Source organism: Cherax quadricarinatus, chromosome 42, assembly GCF_038502225.1.
Source record: "Cherax quadricarinatus isolate ZL_2023a chromosome 42, ASM3850222v1, whole genome shotgun sequence".
NCBI classification, from domain to species: Eukaryota; Metazoa; Arthropoda; class Malacostraca; order Decapoda; family Parastacidae; genus Cherax; species Cherax quadricarinatus.
In genome coordinates, this window is record NC_091333.1 from 11,526,536 (window position 1) to 11,541,908 (window position 15,373).

Consider the following 15,373-nt stretch of genomic DNA (forward strand, 5'->3'; position numbering starts at 1 on the left):
TAAGCTCCAGCTCATGAGCTCCCTGGACATAGGTTACAAATACATGTATAAGTATATTTTCACCTCCCTGGCAAGCCTGCCTGGCGGGCGAGCGGTTTTGAGTGTGTAAATTGCCCTGGGTAGTTCTGTAATTACAAACTCCCATTTATTTTACATAATATTGAATTCTTTTCTGAGAGTAATTAACGAAGACGTATTTTGATTTTGTGTAAATTAGTTTGCCTTATCAACACTTTTTTGTTGTTTGAGAGTTGTGAGTATTTATAGACGGTCGTTTGATCTGATTGTACAGTTTCACGTCGGAGAGGTGACGTGTGGTGCTCAGACGTCCCGTAGCTCGATTGGTAGCGCACTCAGTTCACACACTGAGGTCCGGGGGTCGATCCCCGGTACGGATGCAAAACATTAGGACGTGTTTCCTTAAGACACCTGTTGTCCCTGCTCATTTATCAGTAAAATAGGTACCTGGGTGTTAGTTGACAGGTGTGGGTAGCATCCTGGGACAAGATTGACCTAATTTGCCCGAAATGCTCTGCATAACAAAGGGTTTTCTATATAGTAGTATGTCATTAATGTCAGCTAGGACTGTATACCTTGTACATGTACTTGTAGAAATAAAGATTAGTTTTATTACTGAGTGGTAGTGTGGTGGTAGCGGAAGGAGCTAAGAACCTCGTCGCTGAAGCCTCTTAGCAAGAGAAGAGGAAGAATATGAAAAATAAGAAGTGCTCTTGGGAGTGATTTTGTCTGCTTCTGGGAGTGATTGTGTCTGCTTCTGGGAGTAATTGTGTCTGCTTCTGGGAGTGATTGTGTCTGCTTCTGGGAGTGATTGTGTCTGCTTCTGGGAGTAATTGTGTCTGCTTCTGGGAGTGATTGTGTCTGCTTCTGGGAGTAATTGTGTCTGCTTCTGGGAGTGATTGTGTCTGCTTCTGGGAGTAATTGTGTCTGCTTCTGGGAGTGATTGTGTCTGCTTCTGGGAGTAATTGTGTCTGCTTCTGGGAGTGATTGTGTCTGCTTCTGGGAGTAATTGTGTCTGCTTCTGGGAGTGATTGTCTGCTTCTGGGAGTAAGTGTCTGCTTCTGGGAGTGATTGTGTCTGCTTCTGGGAGTAATTGTGTCTGCTTCTGGGAGTGATTGTGTCTGCTTCTGGGAGTAATTGTGTCTGCTTCTGGGAGTAATTGTGTCTGCTTCTGGGAGTGATTGTGTCTGCTTCTGGGAGTGATTGTGTCTGCTTCTGGGAATAATTGTGTCTGCTTCTGGGAGTGATTGTGTCTGCTTCTGGGAGTGATTGTGTCTGCTTCTGGGAGTGATTGTGTCTGCTTCTGGGAGTAATTGTGTCTGCTTCTGGGAGTGATTGTGTCTGCTTCTGGGAGTGATTGCGTCTGCTTCTGGGAGTGATTGTGTCTGCTTCTGGGACTGATTGTGTCTGCTTCTGGGAGTGATTGTGTCTGCTTCTGGGAGTGATTGTGTCTGCTTCTGGGAGTGATTGTGTCTGCTTCTGGGAGTAATTGTGTCTGCTTCTGGGAGTAATTGTGTCTGCTTCTGGGAGTAATTGTGTCTGCTTCTGGGAGTGATTGTGTCTGCTTCTGGGAGTGATTGTGTCTGCTTCTGGGAGTGATTGCGTCTGCTTCTGGGAGTAATTGTGTCTGCTTCTGGGAGTGATTGTGTCTGCTTCTGGGAGTAATTGTGTCTGCTTCTGGGAGTAATTGTGTCTGCTTCTGGGAGTGATTCTGTCTGCTTCTGGGAGTAATTGTGTCTGCTTCTGGGAGTGATTGCGTCTACTTCTGGGAGTAATTGTGTCTGCTTCTGGGAGTGATTGTGTCTGCTTCTGGGAGTGATTGTGTCTGCTTCTGGGAGTGATTGTGTCTGCTTCTGGGAGTGATTGCGTCTACTTCTGGGAGTAATTGTGTCTGCTTCTGGGAGTGATTGCGTCTGCTTCTGGGAGTGATTGTGTCTGCTTCTGGGAGTGATTGTGTCTGCTTCTGGGAGTGATTGTGTCTGCTTCTGGGAGTAATTGTGTCTGCTTCTGGGAGTAATTGTGTCTGCTTCTGGGAGTGATTGTGTCTGCTTCTGGGAGTGATTGTGTCTGCTTCTGGGAGTGATTGTGTCTGCTTCTGGATGATATTACACTTCTAATTATGGAATACTTGATGCACTATTAAAACAAAAGCTCACTACCAGGTGGTGTTCGAATGTTATTGTTGATGTATAAACCAGGTTCAGAGGTCAGCCACTTGAACGAAATAATTGAGGAGAAACTGTCTTTAGTTAACTAAGTTGGTGATCACCAAAAAACCATTTCCTGCTCTACGTTCCCGTCCCCGACGTTAATGGTCCTACTCACGTTCCTTATCCTCCTGCCTACGTTTCTTTTCTTCCTGCCCACGTTCTATTTTCCTCTTACTTTTTAGTGCAGGAGTTTAGGAAGTATGAGTGGGCTTAGTGTGGCTTATTTTTAAATAACTTTGTATGTACCCCTAGACAGGTATTTTACCCTCCTAGGCTTCCGCATTACTTCGTAACACTATCCACGTTCTTTCTTCTTCCCACATTCTCCTCTCCTTTCTGCCCATATTCCTCTTCCTCCTTTTCATTTTCCTCTTCTTCCTGCCCATTTTTCTCTTCTTTCTTCCCACATTCCTCTTTCTCACGTCTATTTTCCTCTTTCTACCCACGTTTCTCTTCGTCCTGTCCACGTTCTTCCTCCTCCTGCCTACGTTCTTCCTCCTGCTTACGTTCCTCCACCTGCCTACGTTCATCCTCTTCCTCCTCCTGCCTACGTTCCTCTTCCTCCTCCTCTTCCTGCCGACGTTCCTCCTTCTGCTGCCTACGTTTCTCCTCTTGCTGCCTACGTTCCTCCTGCTGCCTACGTTCCTCCTCCTCCTGCCAACCTTCCTCCTCCTCCTCCTCCTGCTGCTGCCTACGTTCCTCCTTCTCCTCCTGCTGCCTACGTTCCTCCTCCTCCTGCCAACCTTCCTCCTCCTCCTCCTCCTCCTCCTCCTCCTCCTGCCTACGTTCCTCCTTCTCCTCCTGCTGCTTAAGTTCCACCTCCTTCTGCCGACGTCTTCAGCTTGATGGAGCTATTATGGAGGCGCTCATCACTTATGTTAATGATTTAGAGTAAGTGTCTGTGTTCCCAGGGGTGGACGGGGACTGACTGTGTAGGGTGGAACACCTTCTGATCTTCAACCTTTCTTCTCTGTGTTGGACTGAGGAAGCCACTGGCTGGCGAAACGTTTCCACAATAAAGATACCCAAGTGTTGCACATGTGCTTAATTCATCATCTGGAAGGAATATGTTTACGTAGTTTCGCGATCACAAGTACTCCATGTTGCAAGCTTTACTACTGGCTTATGCAATATGCAATGGCAAGATATTGTGTTAGGAATATCACTCAACAAATCTTATGCATAATATTTGTGAAAATACAAGTATTTCAACACAAGCCAGATCAATGACACTATAACACAGATATCATACCAGAGGTCAAAATGGAACGTACTGCACACCTGATCGTTGGTTCGATTACCACAGGCGAGGTAATCGAGCCAGTCCCCCCTCCCTAGTTAAACCTGATAAGTCAGACTGCAGAATTAGAAAGTTAGAAGCGATCAAGGTCCCAGGATCGAAACGTTTTCTACTAAATATGTCTTATTTTTTGCTAAACCAACTCCTTAAAGCGAGTTAGAAGGCCACAAGACACCTAGACTGCATGCTACTACTAGATGGGGTGAAATCTGACATTATTTTGGCTATGACGAACTATTGATCTTGTATGCACGACTGTCAGGATATTGACGGTTCTTAAGGCGCGTCTCCTACCGTGTAGATGAATGGTTCAGAGAACCGACAAGTTGATAAATTAGACACATGTGCAACACTTCGGTGTCTTTATTGAGGAAACGTTTCTCCACACAGTGGCTTCATCAGTCCATACAGAGAAGAATGATGAAAAACAGAAAGAGTTTGAGGTAAGCAGTCCAGAGTCGATGTAATCAGAGCATTTCTGATAACTTAGGTTAATTTTGTCCCCAGGATGCGACCCACACCAGTCGACTAACACCCAGGTGCCTACCGACTTGCTGCTAGGTGAACAGAGACAGCAGGAGTCTTAAGAAAACACGCCCAATGTTTCCACCCGTACGGGGGATCGAACCACGGACCTCAGTGTGGGAGCTGAGTGTGATACCAACCGTGCTACGGGACACAAGTTTACCCTCTTCTTTAGTATACACCAACTGTGTAATTAAATCCTCAATCCTATGTATAAATCTTGAGTAAAGTAGACGACCGTCTGGACCCGGCCTGGTTGGATCGAACACATCAACACAGCCTTCAACACCAGAAACATAGCGAAGACTTTACTGCTATGTACAAGGTCAATATATGGAAGTAAAGCCAAGCTACAGTGACCGACTGACCACAGCCATTAAACCATAAGACGGGCGGCCATCAGTAGCTTTACTTTTGACCTGACCTTCCTCGGGAACATCAGTGATCATTCCCTCCACATTTGAAAACTTAAGTTATATTTACCCTTTTTCGTCTAAATTAAAACACAATATACCATATGTTAATCACAGTGAATTAATTTGACCTGAATGTTAAAAGACTTAAGATAGGTAGATTAAGACGTCTTTCTGTGTGATATTAATGCAGAAACCCTTCATATATATATATATATATATATATATATATATATATATATATATATATATATATATATATATATATATATATATATATATATATATATATATATATATATATACATATATATATATATATATATATATATATATATATATATATATATATATATATATATATATATATTTCAAATAACCACAAACAACCACTGTGAAAGAATAATGAAATTCCAAGCGCTTTCGTGACTACTCACATTATCAAGGAACATTGTTCCTTGATAATGCCAAGTGTGTGCCAGTACTACCTGCAAAGTGTGTGCTAGTACCACCTACCTAGTGTGTGCTAGTACCACCTGCCTAGTATGTGCTAGTATCACCTGCCTAGTATGTGCTAGTACCGCCTGCCTAGTGTGTGATAGTACCATCTGCCTAGTATGTGCTAGCTCCACCTGCCTAGTATGTGCTAGCACCACCTGCCTAGTATGTGCTAGTACCACCTGCCTAGTATGTGCTAGCATCACCTGCCTAGTATGTGCTAGTATCACCTGCCTGGTATGTGCTAGTATAACCTGCCTAGTGTGTGCTAGCACCACCTGCCTAGTATATGGTAGTACCACCTGCCTAATATGCGCTAGTATCACTTGCCTAGTATGTGCTAGTACCACCTGCCTAGTGTGTACTAACACCACCTGCCTAGTATGTGCTAGTATCACCTGCCTAGTCTGTGCTAGTACCTCCTACCTACTGTGTGCTAGTACCACCTGCCTAGTATGTGCTAGTACCACCTGTCTAGTATGTGCTAGTATCACCTGCCTAGTATATGCTAGTACCACCTACCTAGTATATGCTAGTACCACCTACCTAGTATATGGTAGTACCACCTTGCCTGTGTGCGCTGGTATCTGCTGCCCCTGGCATGTGCTGTACCACCTGCCCTAGTGTGTACCCCTATGCCTTGCCTGCCTGGTGTGTGCTGGAGTATCACCTGCCTGGTCTAGTGACTATATACCTGCCTGGTGCCTGCTGGTGTGCATACCTGTTTGCTGGTGCCACCTGCCTGGTATGTGCTGCCGGTATCTCTAGTATGCTGGTACCACCTGTGGTGTGTGTACCTGCTGGTATGCCGCTGGCCACAGGTATGTGCTTTGGTGCCACCTGCCTGGTATGTGCTGGTGCCACCTGCCTGGTGTGCTGGTGGCTCCTACCTGGTATGTGCTGGTGCCACCTGCCTGGTGTGTGCTGGTGCCACCTACCTGGTATGTATGCCTGGCCTGCCTGCCTGGTGCCTGTGCTGAGTGCCACTACTACCTGGTATGTGCTGGTGCCACCTGCCTGGTATGTGTGCTGGTGCCGCCCTACCTGGTGTATGCTGGTGCCTGCCTGTATGTGCTGGTGCCACCTACCTGGTATGTGCTGTACCACCACCTGGTGTGTGCTGACACATACCTGGTGTGTCTGGTACCGCCTGCCTGGTATGTGCTGGTACCGCCTACCATGGATATGTGCTGGTGCCATGCCTGGTGTGTGCTGGTGCCACCTGCCTGGTATGTGCTGGTGCCACCTACCTATGTGGTGTATGGTATGTGCTGGTACCACCCTGCCTGTGTGTGCTGGATGCCACCTACCTGTCTGTGTGGTCCTACCTGGTGTTGCTGGTACCTACCTGCCTGAGTGTGTGCTGGTACCGCCTGTTGTGCTGTATGTATGGTGATTGCTGGTGCCTGCCTAGGTGTGTGCTGTGCCTACCTGGGTTGTGCTGGTACCACCTGCCTGGTGTATGCTGGTCCACCTGCCTAGGTGTGTGCTGGTGTACCTGCCTGGTGTGTGCTGCCACCTGCCTGGTGTGTGCTGGTGCCACCTGCCTGGTATGTGCTGGTGCCACCTGCCTGGTGCTCCTGCCTGGTACCGTACCTGCCTGGTATGTGCTGGTGCCACCTGCCTGGTGTGTGCTAGTGCCTCCTGCCTGGTGTGTGCTGGTGCCTGCCTGTGTATGTGCTGGTGCCACCTGCCTGAGTGTGCTGGTAGGTGTACCTACCTGGTGTGTGCTAGTGCCACCTGCCTGGTATGTGCTAGTGCCACCTGCACAGGTATATGCTGGCTACGCCACTCCTGAGGTATGTGCTGGTGCCACCTGCTGGTATGTGCTGGTATCCGCCTACCTGGAGTATGTGCTGAGTGCCACCTGCCTGGTATGTGCTGAGTGCCACCTGCCTGGTATGTGCTGGTACCACCTGCCTGGTGTGTGCTGGTGCCGCCTGCCTGGTGTGTGCTGGTGCCACCTGCCTGGTGTGTGCTGGTGCCACCTACCTGAGTGTGTGCTGGTGCCACCTGCCTGGTGTGTGACTACCTGGTGTGCTGGTCCCCTGCCTGGTATGTGCTGGTACCACCTGCCTGTGTGTGCGGCCTCCTGGAGTATGTGCAGTGCCTGCCTGCCTGTGTGTGCTGGTGCCGCCTGCCTGGTGTGTGCTGGTGCCACCTGCCTGGTATGTGCTGGTGCCACCTGCCTGGTGTGTGCTGGTGCCACCTGCCTGTGTGTGCTGTGCCACCTGCCTGGTGTGTGTGTGCTAGGTATGTGCTGGTGCCACCTGCCTGTATGCTAGGTACCACCTGCCTGATATGTGCTAGTGCCACCTACCTGGTATGTGCTGTACCACCTACCTGTGTGTGCTGGTACCTACCTGCTGGTATGCATATGTACCAGTCCTACCTGTGTGTATGCTAGTACCACCTACCTAGTATATGCTAGTACCACCTACCTAGTATGTGCTAGTACCACCTACCTAGTATATGCTAGTACCACCTACCTAGTATGTGCTAGTACCACCTACCTAGTATGTGCTGGAAAGTATAGTATAGTGTTTATTCGATTATGATTATCAATAAAAATCGTCGTCCAGTTGCTGATAACTGTTACTCTCTCTCTCCTGGTCATTTCCTACCTTCATATACCTGGGTCAGTACGGCATAACAGCGGCTGAGTCGACCGACAACTGTGAGCGTAAGACGTGCTATGCGGCTTATGGCACTTGAGAAAACGTTTCCCTCGTCGGGAGCTTTATAAAGTCAGTAAAATGCAATTAAACGCATATTGTGTCATAGAAACACATTGAGTATGCGTGGAGGTGTTCCGGGGGTCAACGCCCCCGCGGCCGAATCCCCTCAGTATTCCCTCCATCAGGAAGCCATCATTACTTTCACTTTAATATTGAGAATATTTCCTCTCGTCAGAATTTTGAACATGAGATGAACCCTCACCAGGTGTAGCAATCTCTTTTAAGAATAAAAACAAAATACAATTAAATGTTCGTAATGGAAAAAAATATGACGACAGTATATCTGCAAATAAAAATATATATATATATATATAAACAATGTCAAAGTCAATTTAAATCGTTGGTCATTGACATCATTTATCTAAATGAAAACAAAATCCCTACTGTGTCTAACAACTTAGATTGATTAAAGAGTAGCTGATAGAGAGAGGAAGAGGGAGGAAGAGGAAGAGAGGGTAAGAGAGGACGAAGGGAAGGGTAAGGTAAAAGGTTACAGGATCTTGCTGTGTAAATACGATATAAATGTTACACCAGTGCGATTTATTAAGGAATGTTTTGAATACAAGGCCGAGAAGTCGGGTGAGGTAGGAGTCAGGTTAGTGGTGAATTGGTCAGGTCACTTGGTCTCGATGACCTTCCTGGGTTAGAATCATCTTGGCCAGTACACCTCGTATACTGTAAACTACCCGGTTTCTGGACAACATTGCTGGAAACAGCGATCAATAACGATTCGCAGAAGCCTCTTTTATGCAGGTCGGCCGCCTCCTTCTTGTTGTGGTTTATAGCACAAGATGACAAAGACACCGTATCAAGCCTTGATCGGTCTCCTTGGTCGTGAGTCGGACCTCTTCCCACTTCAACACATGACCATGTGAGCTTCGGTGAATTACACACACACACACACACCACATATAGGTGAGTACACACATTATTCACATCGTCCCACTACGTGTGGATAATATCTCTGTTTTACTGCCATTTAACACCGTAACATCCACTGAGATTACATTTCCTTCAGAACTGTAACCTGTCTGAATCTTTACACCCAAGGAACTGCTCGATGCTATGGACCGTCTCTCCTACGGACACACTCATCACACCTAACCCGGAACATAACGTACATTCCTGTGCTGATATGTACGTCATATACACTAGCAAGTGTGCTGGACACTTGCTATAGTACATGACGTACAGTAGCAAGTGTCCAGTGCACTTATGTGCACCGTTATTTATATCCAAAATTTTAACTGTGTCAGAAAATGTCTTAAGCCACCATGGCAGAGAAATAAAAAATGTCAAGAGGACTGAACAATAAAATATCCCACAAAAACAGCAGCAACAAAAGCAGTCTCGCCAACAACGTCAACAACAGCCACAGCATTTTCAGCAAAAACAACAATTTAAAAAAATCAGCAACAGTAGCAGCAACAGTAGGATCAACAGTAGTAACAACAGCAGCGTTATCAGTAGTGGCAACAGAACAACAATAGCATTATTAGTAGTGACAACGGCACAGCAGCAGCATCAACAGAAGCAACAACAGCATGAACAGTAGCACTAATAGTAGTGACAGCACCACAACAGAAGCATCAACTGCAGTAATATCAGCACAACAGCTGCATCAACAGAATAAGCAGCATAAAAACATCAACGCCAACACGAAAAACCTCAACGACAGCAGCAGAAACGACAGCAGAAGCAGCAAAAACATCAGCAGCAACACTAACTAAAACATCAGCAGAAAAAAAACAGCAACAATAATAACATCAACACAAACAGCAACACTAACACCAGAACAACGGAAAACTACGACAAAAACGACAACAGAAGCAGTAACACGCACACGCAAATAACCACAAAAATAATTTACTAACGAACTTACAAGATATCAGTTCGCAAATAGGCGAAATTATTTACAAACATTATCTTTCAGTCCACAGCAGGATTCGAACCTACACATTCTGCATCAAAGTATGTAGTACTTACCCAGAGTGCGTAGGTTCGAATCTTGCTGTGGACCGAGAGATAATGTTTATATATATATATATATATATATATATATATATATATATATATATATATATATATATATATATATATATATATTATTGTAACCACGAACAAGTGTTATTTAATCAATAACAGCACTGCGACTAACGGAGGATCGAACCCGTTTTGTTTTAGCCCGCCTCATGGTGAGCGAAAATTCACGACGCTCTAACCCACTGAACCATATAATTCTATAAAGATCACGCACCCAGCAGAGCTAGGTGTTGTACCGTGATCCGAGGAGATAAGTTTTTGTGGGTGCCTCAGAGCTAATTTCATTCGACTCCCAGTTTGGTGTACTAGCCTCCATAAGCAGTATATATAGTATTGTAACCACGAACATGTGGTATTTAATCAATAACAACACTGCGACTAGTCGGGGGATCAAACCTCATGGTGAGCGATAATTCACTACTCTCTAACACACTGTAGGATTGTATGGTCCAGTGGGTTAGAGCGTCGTGAATTTTCGCTCACCATGAGGCGGGCTAAAACAACACGGGTTCGATCCCCCGGAAAGTCGCAGTGTTTATATATATATATTTCTTATGCAACACACGTATTCGAGGCTTCAACGCAAAAATTTGCAGCTCTTGCGAACGCTCCTGGAACGAGAGGCGTAACCCAGTACGAAAGCCACTGACGGAAGTGGCTTAGTTGGCTTTTGCTTGTGAATTGTGGTGTGTCAGGTGTTTTTCAGGGACGATGATATATATATATATATATATATATATATATATATATATATATATATATATATATATTATATTATATATATATATATATATATATATATATATATATATATATATATATATGGTTTAGTTAAGTGGGGAAAGGGGAAATGTGACGGTGGTAAACATATGTATGTACTCATCTATATGCCGTTATAGGGGTCAACTCATAGCTCCTGGCCCCGTCTCTTCGCTGGTCGCTACTAGGTCCACTCTCCTAGCTCCAAGAGCTCTATTGTACCTCATCTCAAAGCTATGTATGGATCCCGCCTCCATTACATCATTCTCCGGATTGTTCCACTTCCTGATAAACCTAAGGCTGAAAAAATACTTCCTGACACCCATATGACTCATTTAAGCTTTTAACTTCCAGTTGAACCCTCTTGTTCCTGTGTCCCATCTCGGATCCTGTTCACCCTGCTAATTTGTCTCAGCATTTTGTATGTCATTATCATGTCCACCAACATCCCTTGTGTCCTCAAGTGTCATCAGGTTGAGTTAAGGTAACCACTCTTCATTGTGTGTGTGAGGGAGAGAGAGAGAGAGAGAGAGAGAGAGAGAGAGAGAGAGAGAGAGAGAGTTTCCTCATGAAAAGTGGCTCCTTCCAAAACACACCCCTTGAATGACCACACACCCCAGCACATTCTCTCTCTCTCTCTCTCTCTCTCTCTCTCTCTATTTCACTTTCACTTTCCACGGTTCACTCTCCGTATATCAAAACTTTTTTTTTCAGTCACTCGGTTCCCACTTTTCACAGAACTCTCCTTCCCATAAACCTTCTCTTTCCTCTAACTTACCTTCACCACCACCACCACCACACTCTCTTCATCACTGCTCTCTCCACCACCACCACACTCTCTCCATCCCTGCTCTCACCACCACCACCACACTCTCTACATCACTGCTCTCTCCACCAACACCACACTCTCTCCATCACTGCTCTCTCCACCACCACCACACTCTCTCCATCACTGCTCTCTCCACCACCACCACACTGTCTCCATCACTGACATCTCTACCAACACAACACTCTCCATCACTCCTCTCTCTAACACCACCAGAATCTCCATCACTACTCTTCATCACCACTACCAAACTCTCCATCACTACACAGCATCCAGTTGAAGATATCAAAGCCATCAAGAGTGTTGTTGTTCATTGTTCCATGGTTGGAACAATGAACAACTAAGTCACAATGTTCAAGAGGAAAGAAGAGGTGTTTTCTCTTCCTCTCAGTGGTACCTTGGAACCATACTGGAACAATAGTAATGTGCTTGGTATCGGGAAGTTGTAGTGTGTTTGTGTTTGTGTGTGTGTGTGGGGGGGAGGGGCTGGCAGTCTGCAGAAGCCCCACACAGTGTACAAGTTCCGTCACTGTACTCTGCTTTACCCCCCCACACCTGTGGGGAGGGAGTGTGTGTGGGGTGCGAGGAGTGTGTGTGTGTGTGTGTGGGTGTGCGTGTGTGTGTGTGTGTGTGTGTGTGTGTGTGTGTGTGTGTGTGTGTGTGTGTGTGTGTGTGTGTGTGTGTGTGTGTGTGTGTGTGAGGAAGAAATGTGTATGGGAGGGAGTGTGTATGGAGGGAGGGAGTGTGTGTGTGGGAGTGTGTGTGTGGGAGTGTGTGTGTGGGAGTGTGTGTGTGGGAGTGTGTGTGTGGGAGTGTGTGTGTGTGAACAGGAAATGTGTGTGTCGGGAGGGAGTGTGTGTGGGAGTGTGTGTGTGTGGGCAGGAAGTGTGTGCGCGTCGGGAGGGAGTGTGTGTGGAGTGTGTGTGATGGGGTGAATGTGTGTAGAAGTGTGTGTGGAGGGAGGGAGTGTGTATGGGAATGTGTGTGGAGGGAGGGAGTGTGTATGGAAGTGTGTGTGGAAGAAGGGAGTGTGTGTGGAGGGAGGGAGTGTGTGGGGTGTGTGGGGGGTGTGGGGGGGTGGGGGGGTGGGGGGTGGAGGGAGGGAGTGTGCGTGTTTGTGTGTGTGTGTGTGTGTGGGTAGGAAGTGTGTGTGTGTCGGGAGGGAGTGTGTATGGGAGTGTATGTGGAGGGAGTGTATGTCGAGGGAGTGTATGTGGGAGTATATGTGGAGGGAGGGAGTGTGCAAAGGAGTGTGTGTGGAGGGAGGGAGTGTGTGTGGGAATGTGTGTTGAGGGAGGGAGTGTGTGTGTGTGGGAGTGTGTGTGGAGGGTATGAATGTGTGGGGGGAGGGATTATGTGGGGGTGGGGGAAGGAGTGTGTGCGTTTGAGTAGGAAGTGCGTGTGTGTGTCGGGAGGGAGTGTGTGTGGAGGGAGGGAGTGTGTGTGGAGGGAGGGAGTGTGTGTGTCGGGAGGGAGTGTGTGGTGGAGGGAGGAGTGTGTGTGAGGGAGGGATGTGAGGGGTGTGTCGGGAGGGAGTGTGTGTGGCTGGAGGGAGTGTGTGTGGTGGGGGAGGGAGTGTGTGTGGAGGGAGGGAGTGTGTGTGTGGGGGGAGGGAGTGTGTGTGTCGGGAGGGAGTGTGTGTGGAGGGAGGGAGTGTGTGTGTGGGGGGAGGGAGTGTGTGTGGTGAGGGGAGGGTGTGTGTGGTCGGGAGGGAGGGTGTGTGTGGGAGGGAGGGAGTGTGTGTGGAAGGAGGGAGTGTGGGTGGAAGGAGGGAGAGGGTGTGTGGTGGAGGGAGGGGTGTGTGGGAGGATGGAGTGTGGTGTGGTGTGGAGGGAGGGAGTGTGTGGTGGAGGAGGGAGTGTGAGGGAGTGTGTGAGGTGTGTGTGAGGGAGGGTGTGTGTGGTAGGGAGGGAGTGTGTGTGGAGGAGGGATGTGTGTGGAGGGAGGGGAGGGTGTGTGGGGGGAGGGAGTGTGTGTGGAGGGAGGGAGTGTGTGGGGGGGGAGGGAGTGTGTGTGGAGGGAGGGAGTGTGTGTGGACGGAGGGAGTGTGGGAAGGAGTGTTTGTGGAAGGGAGGGTGTGTGTGGTGAGGGAGAGGGGTGTGTGTGGAGGAGGGAGTGTGTGGGGAGGGAGGGTGTGTGTGGAGGGAGGGAGGGTGTGTGAGGGAGGGTGGTGAAGGAGGGAGTGTGTGAAGGAGGGAGTGTGAAGGTGTGGTGAGGGAGGGAGTGTGTGGTGGGAGGGAGTGTGTGTGGAGGGAGGGAGTGTGTGTGGAGGGAGGGAGTGTGTGTGGAGGGAGGGAGTGTGTGTGGAGGGAGGGAGTGTGTGTGGAAGGAGGGAGTGTGTGTGGAGGGAGGGAGTGTGTGTGGAGGGAGGGAGTGTGTGTGGAAGGAGGGAGTGTGTGAGGAGGGAGTGTGTGTGGAGGGAGGGAGTGTGTGTGGAGGGAGGGAGTGTGTGTGGGGAGAGGGGTGTATGGTGGAGTTGTCTGGTGAAGCAGAGAGTTTGGGAATGTTAATGTAACGAACCTAAGCGTCTGTGAGATAGAAATTCTTCACCTGTTTTTTATTTACATCTTCATTATCAACCTCTACTTGCCTCTCAACTTCGCTCTCTCTCTCTCTCTCTCTCTCTCTCTCTCTCTCTCTCTCTCTCTCTCTCTCTCTCTCTCTCTCTCTCTCTCTCTCTCTCTCTCCTGAGACTAACGCTCTCAGTCACTGCTAAATCAGCTCTAAATCACGCTCTAACACTCCCATAATAACGCCACTAGTAAGAACAAGTTAATCTTTTATCAAGTGAACATTTTCCCCGCTGTGAGGGTTTCGACACAGCCCCACCACCAGCGAGATACAGTGATCTATCTTCCTGTGTGATTCACGTTTCGTACAGGAGACAAGATAGTACCTGGGCCAAACAGTACACAGGCATTCACCACGAGCCTTTATTCGGACGTTTCGCTCTACGGCGGAGCGAAACGCGATCGAAATGAGGACCCGTTGTGCACGCCCTCGCGGAAGAGAAAGATGTGGTAACTCACGCGCGTGGTCACCGGGAGGAGTTGCGTGAGAGAGTGAACTTCCTGCAGGATCTCTCCCCCTCCTCTTGCTGCTGCTGCTGCTTCCCCTCCTGCAGGTGGCGGCGTAGAGGGAGGGGGGGGCGTGTTTCCTACGCAGGTAACTCCTCCTCCTCCTCCTGCCGCAGGGAGCCACTGCTTCGTCCCTGGTAGCCGCGGCACCACTGGCGGCGGAGGCGGTGAGGGAGGCCCGCCAGTGCTCTCGTCGCCGGCGCCGCCAGCGCCGCGTTCGGAACCCTTGCCCACAGCTTCACCTGTTCAGGTGGCACACACACGAGGAGGAAGAGAAGGTGGCTTCACCTGGAAGCTTGGCCACGGCTTCAGGCTGCAGGTTTCCTCTGTGTGGGGCAGTTTTTAGGTAAGTACTGGTTGTTGCTGTCACCTTGTTGAGAGCTTCACCTGTTGCTGTCACCTTGTTGAGAGCTTCACCTGTTGCTGTCACCTTGTTGAGAGCTTCACCTGTTGCTGTCACCTTGTTGAGAGGTTCACCTGCTTCTGTCACCTTGTTGAGAGCTTCACCTGTTGCTGTCACCTTGTTGAGAGCTTCACCTGTTGCTGTCACCTTGTTGAGAGCTTCACCTGTTGCTGTCACCTTGTTGAGAGCTTCACCTGTTGCTGTCACCTTGTTGAGAGCTTCACCTGTTGCTGTCACCTTGTTGAGAGCTTCACCTGTTGCTGTCACCTTGTTGAGAGCTTCACCTGTTGCTGTCACCTTGTTGAGAGCTTCACCTGTTGCTGTCACCTTGTTGAGAGCTTCACCTGTTGCTGTCACCTTGTTGAGAGCTTCACCTGTTGCTGTCACCTTGTTGAGCTTCACCTGTTCACCTGTTGCAGCTTCACCGTTGTTAGAGCTTCACCTGTTGCTGTCACCTTGTTGAGAGCTTCACCTGTTGCTGTCACCTTGTTGAGAGCTTCACCTGTTGCTGTCACCTTGTTGAGAGCTTCACCTGTTGCTGTCACCTTGTTGAGAGCTTCACC

The 15,373-nt window shown here is 48.2% G+C and overlaps 1 protein-coding gene across 2 annotated transcripts in view; it reads right to left on the reverse strand.

The window, feature by feature from the left end:
• The window catches only part of LOC128695631 (guanine nucleotide exchange factor DBS), a 773,026-nt gene extending 758,479 nt beyond the window's left edge, over nucleotides 1-14,547 (reverse strand). For both annotated transcript variants that reach the window (XM_070093289.1, XM_070093288.1), the window contains exon 1: nucleotides 14,360-14,547. The gene's annotated coding sequence lies outside the window, so the exon portion shown is untranslated. The remainder of the gene's footprint in view (nucleotides 1-14,359) is intronic.
• Nucleotides 14,548-15,373: the final 826 nt, after the last annotated feature.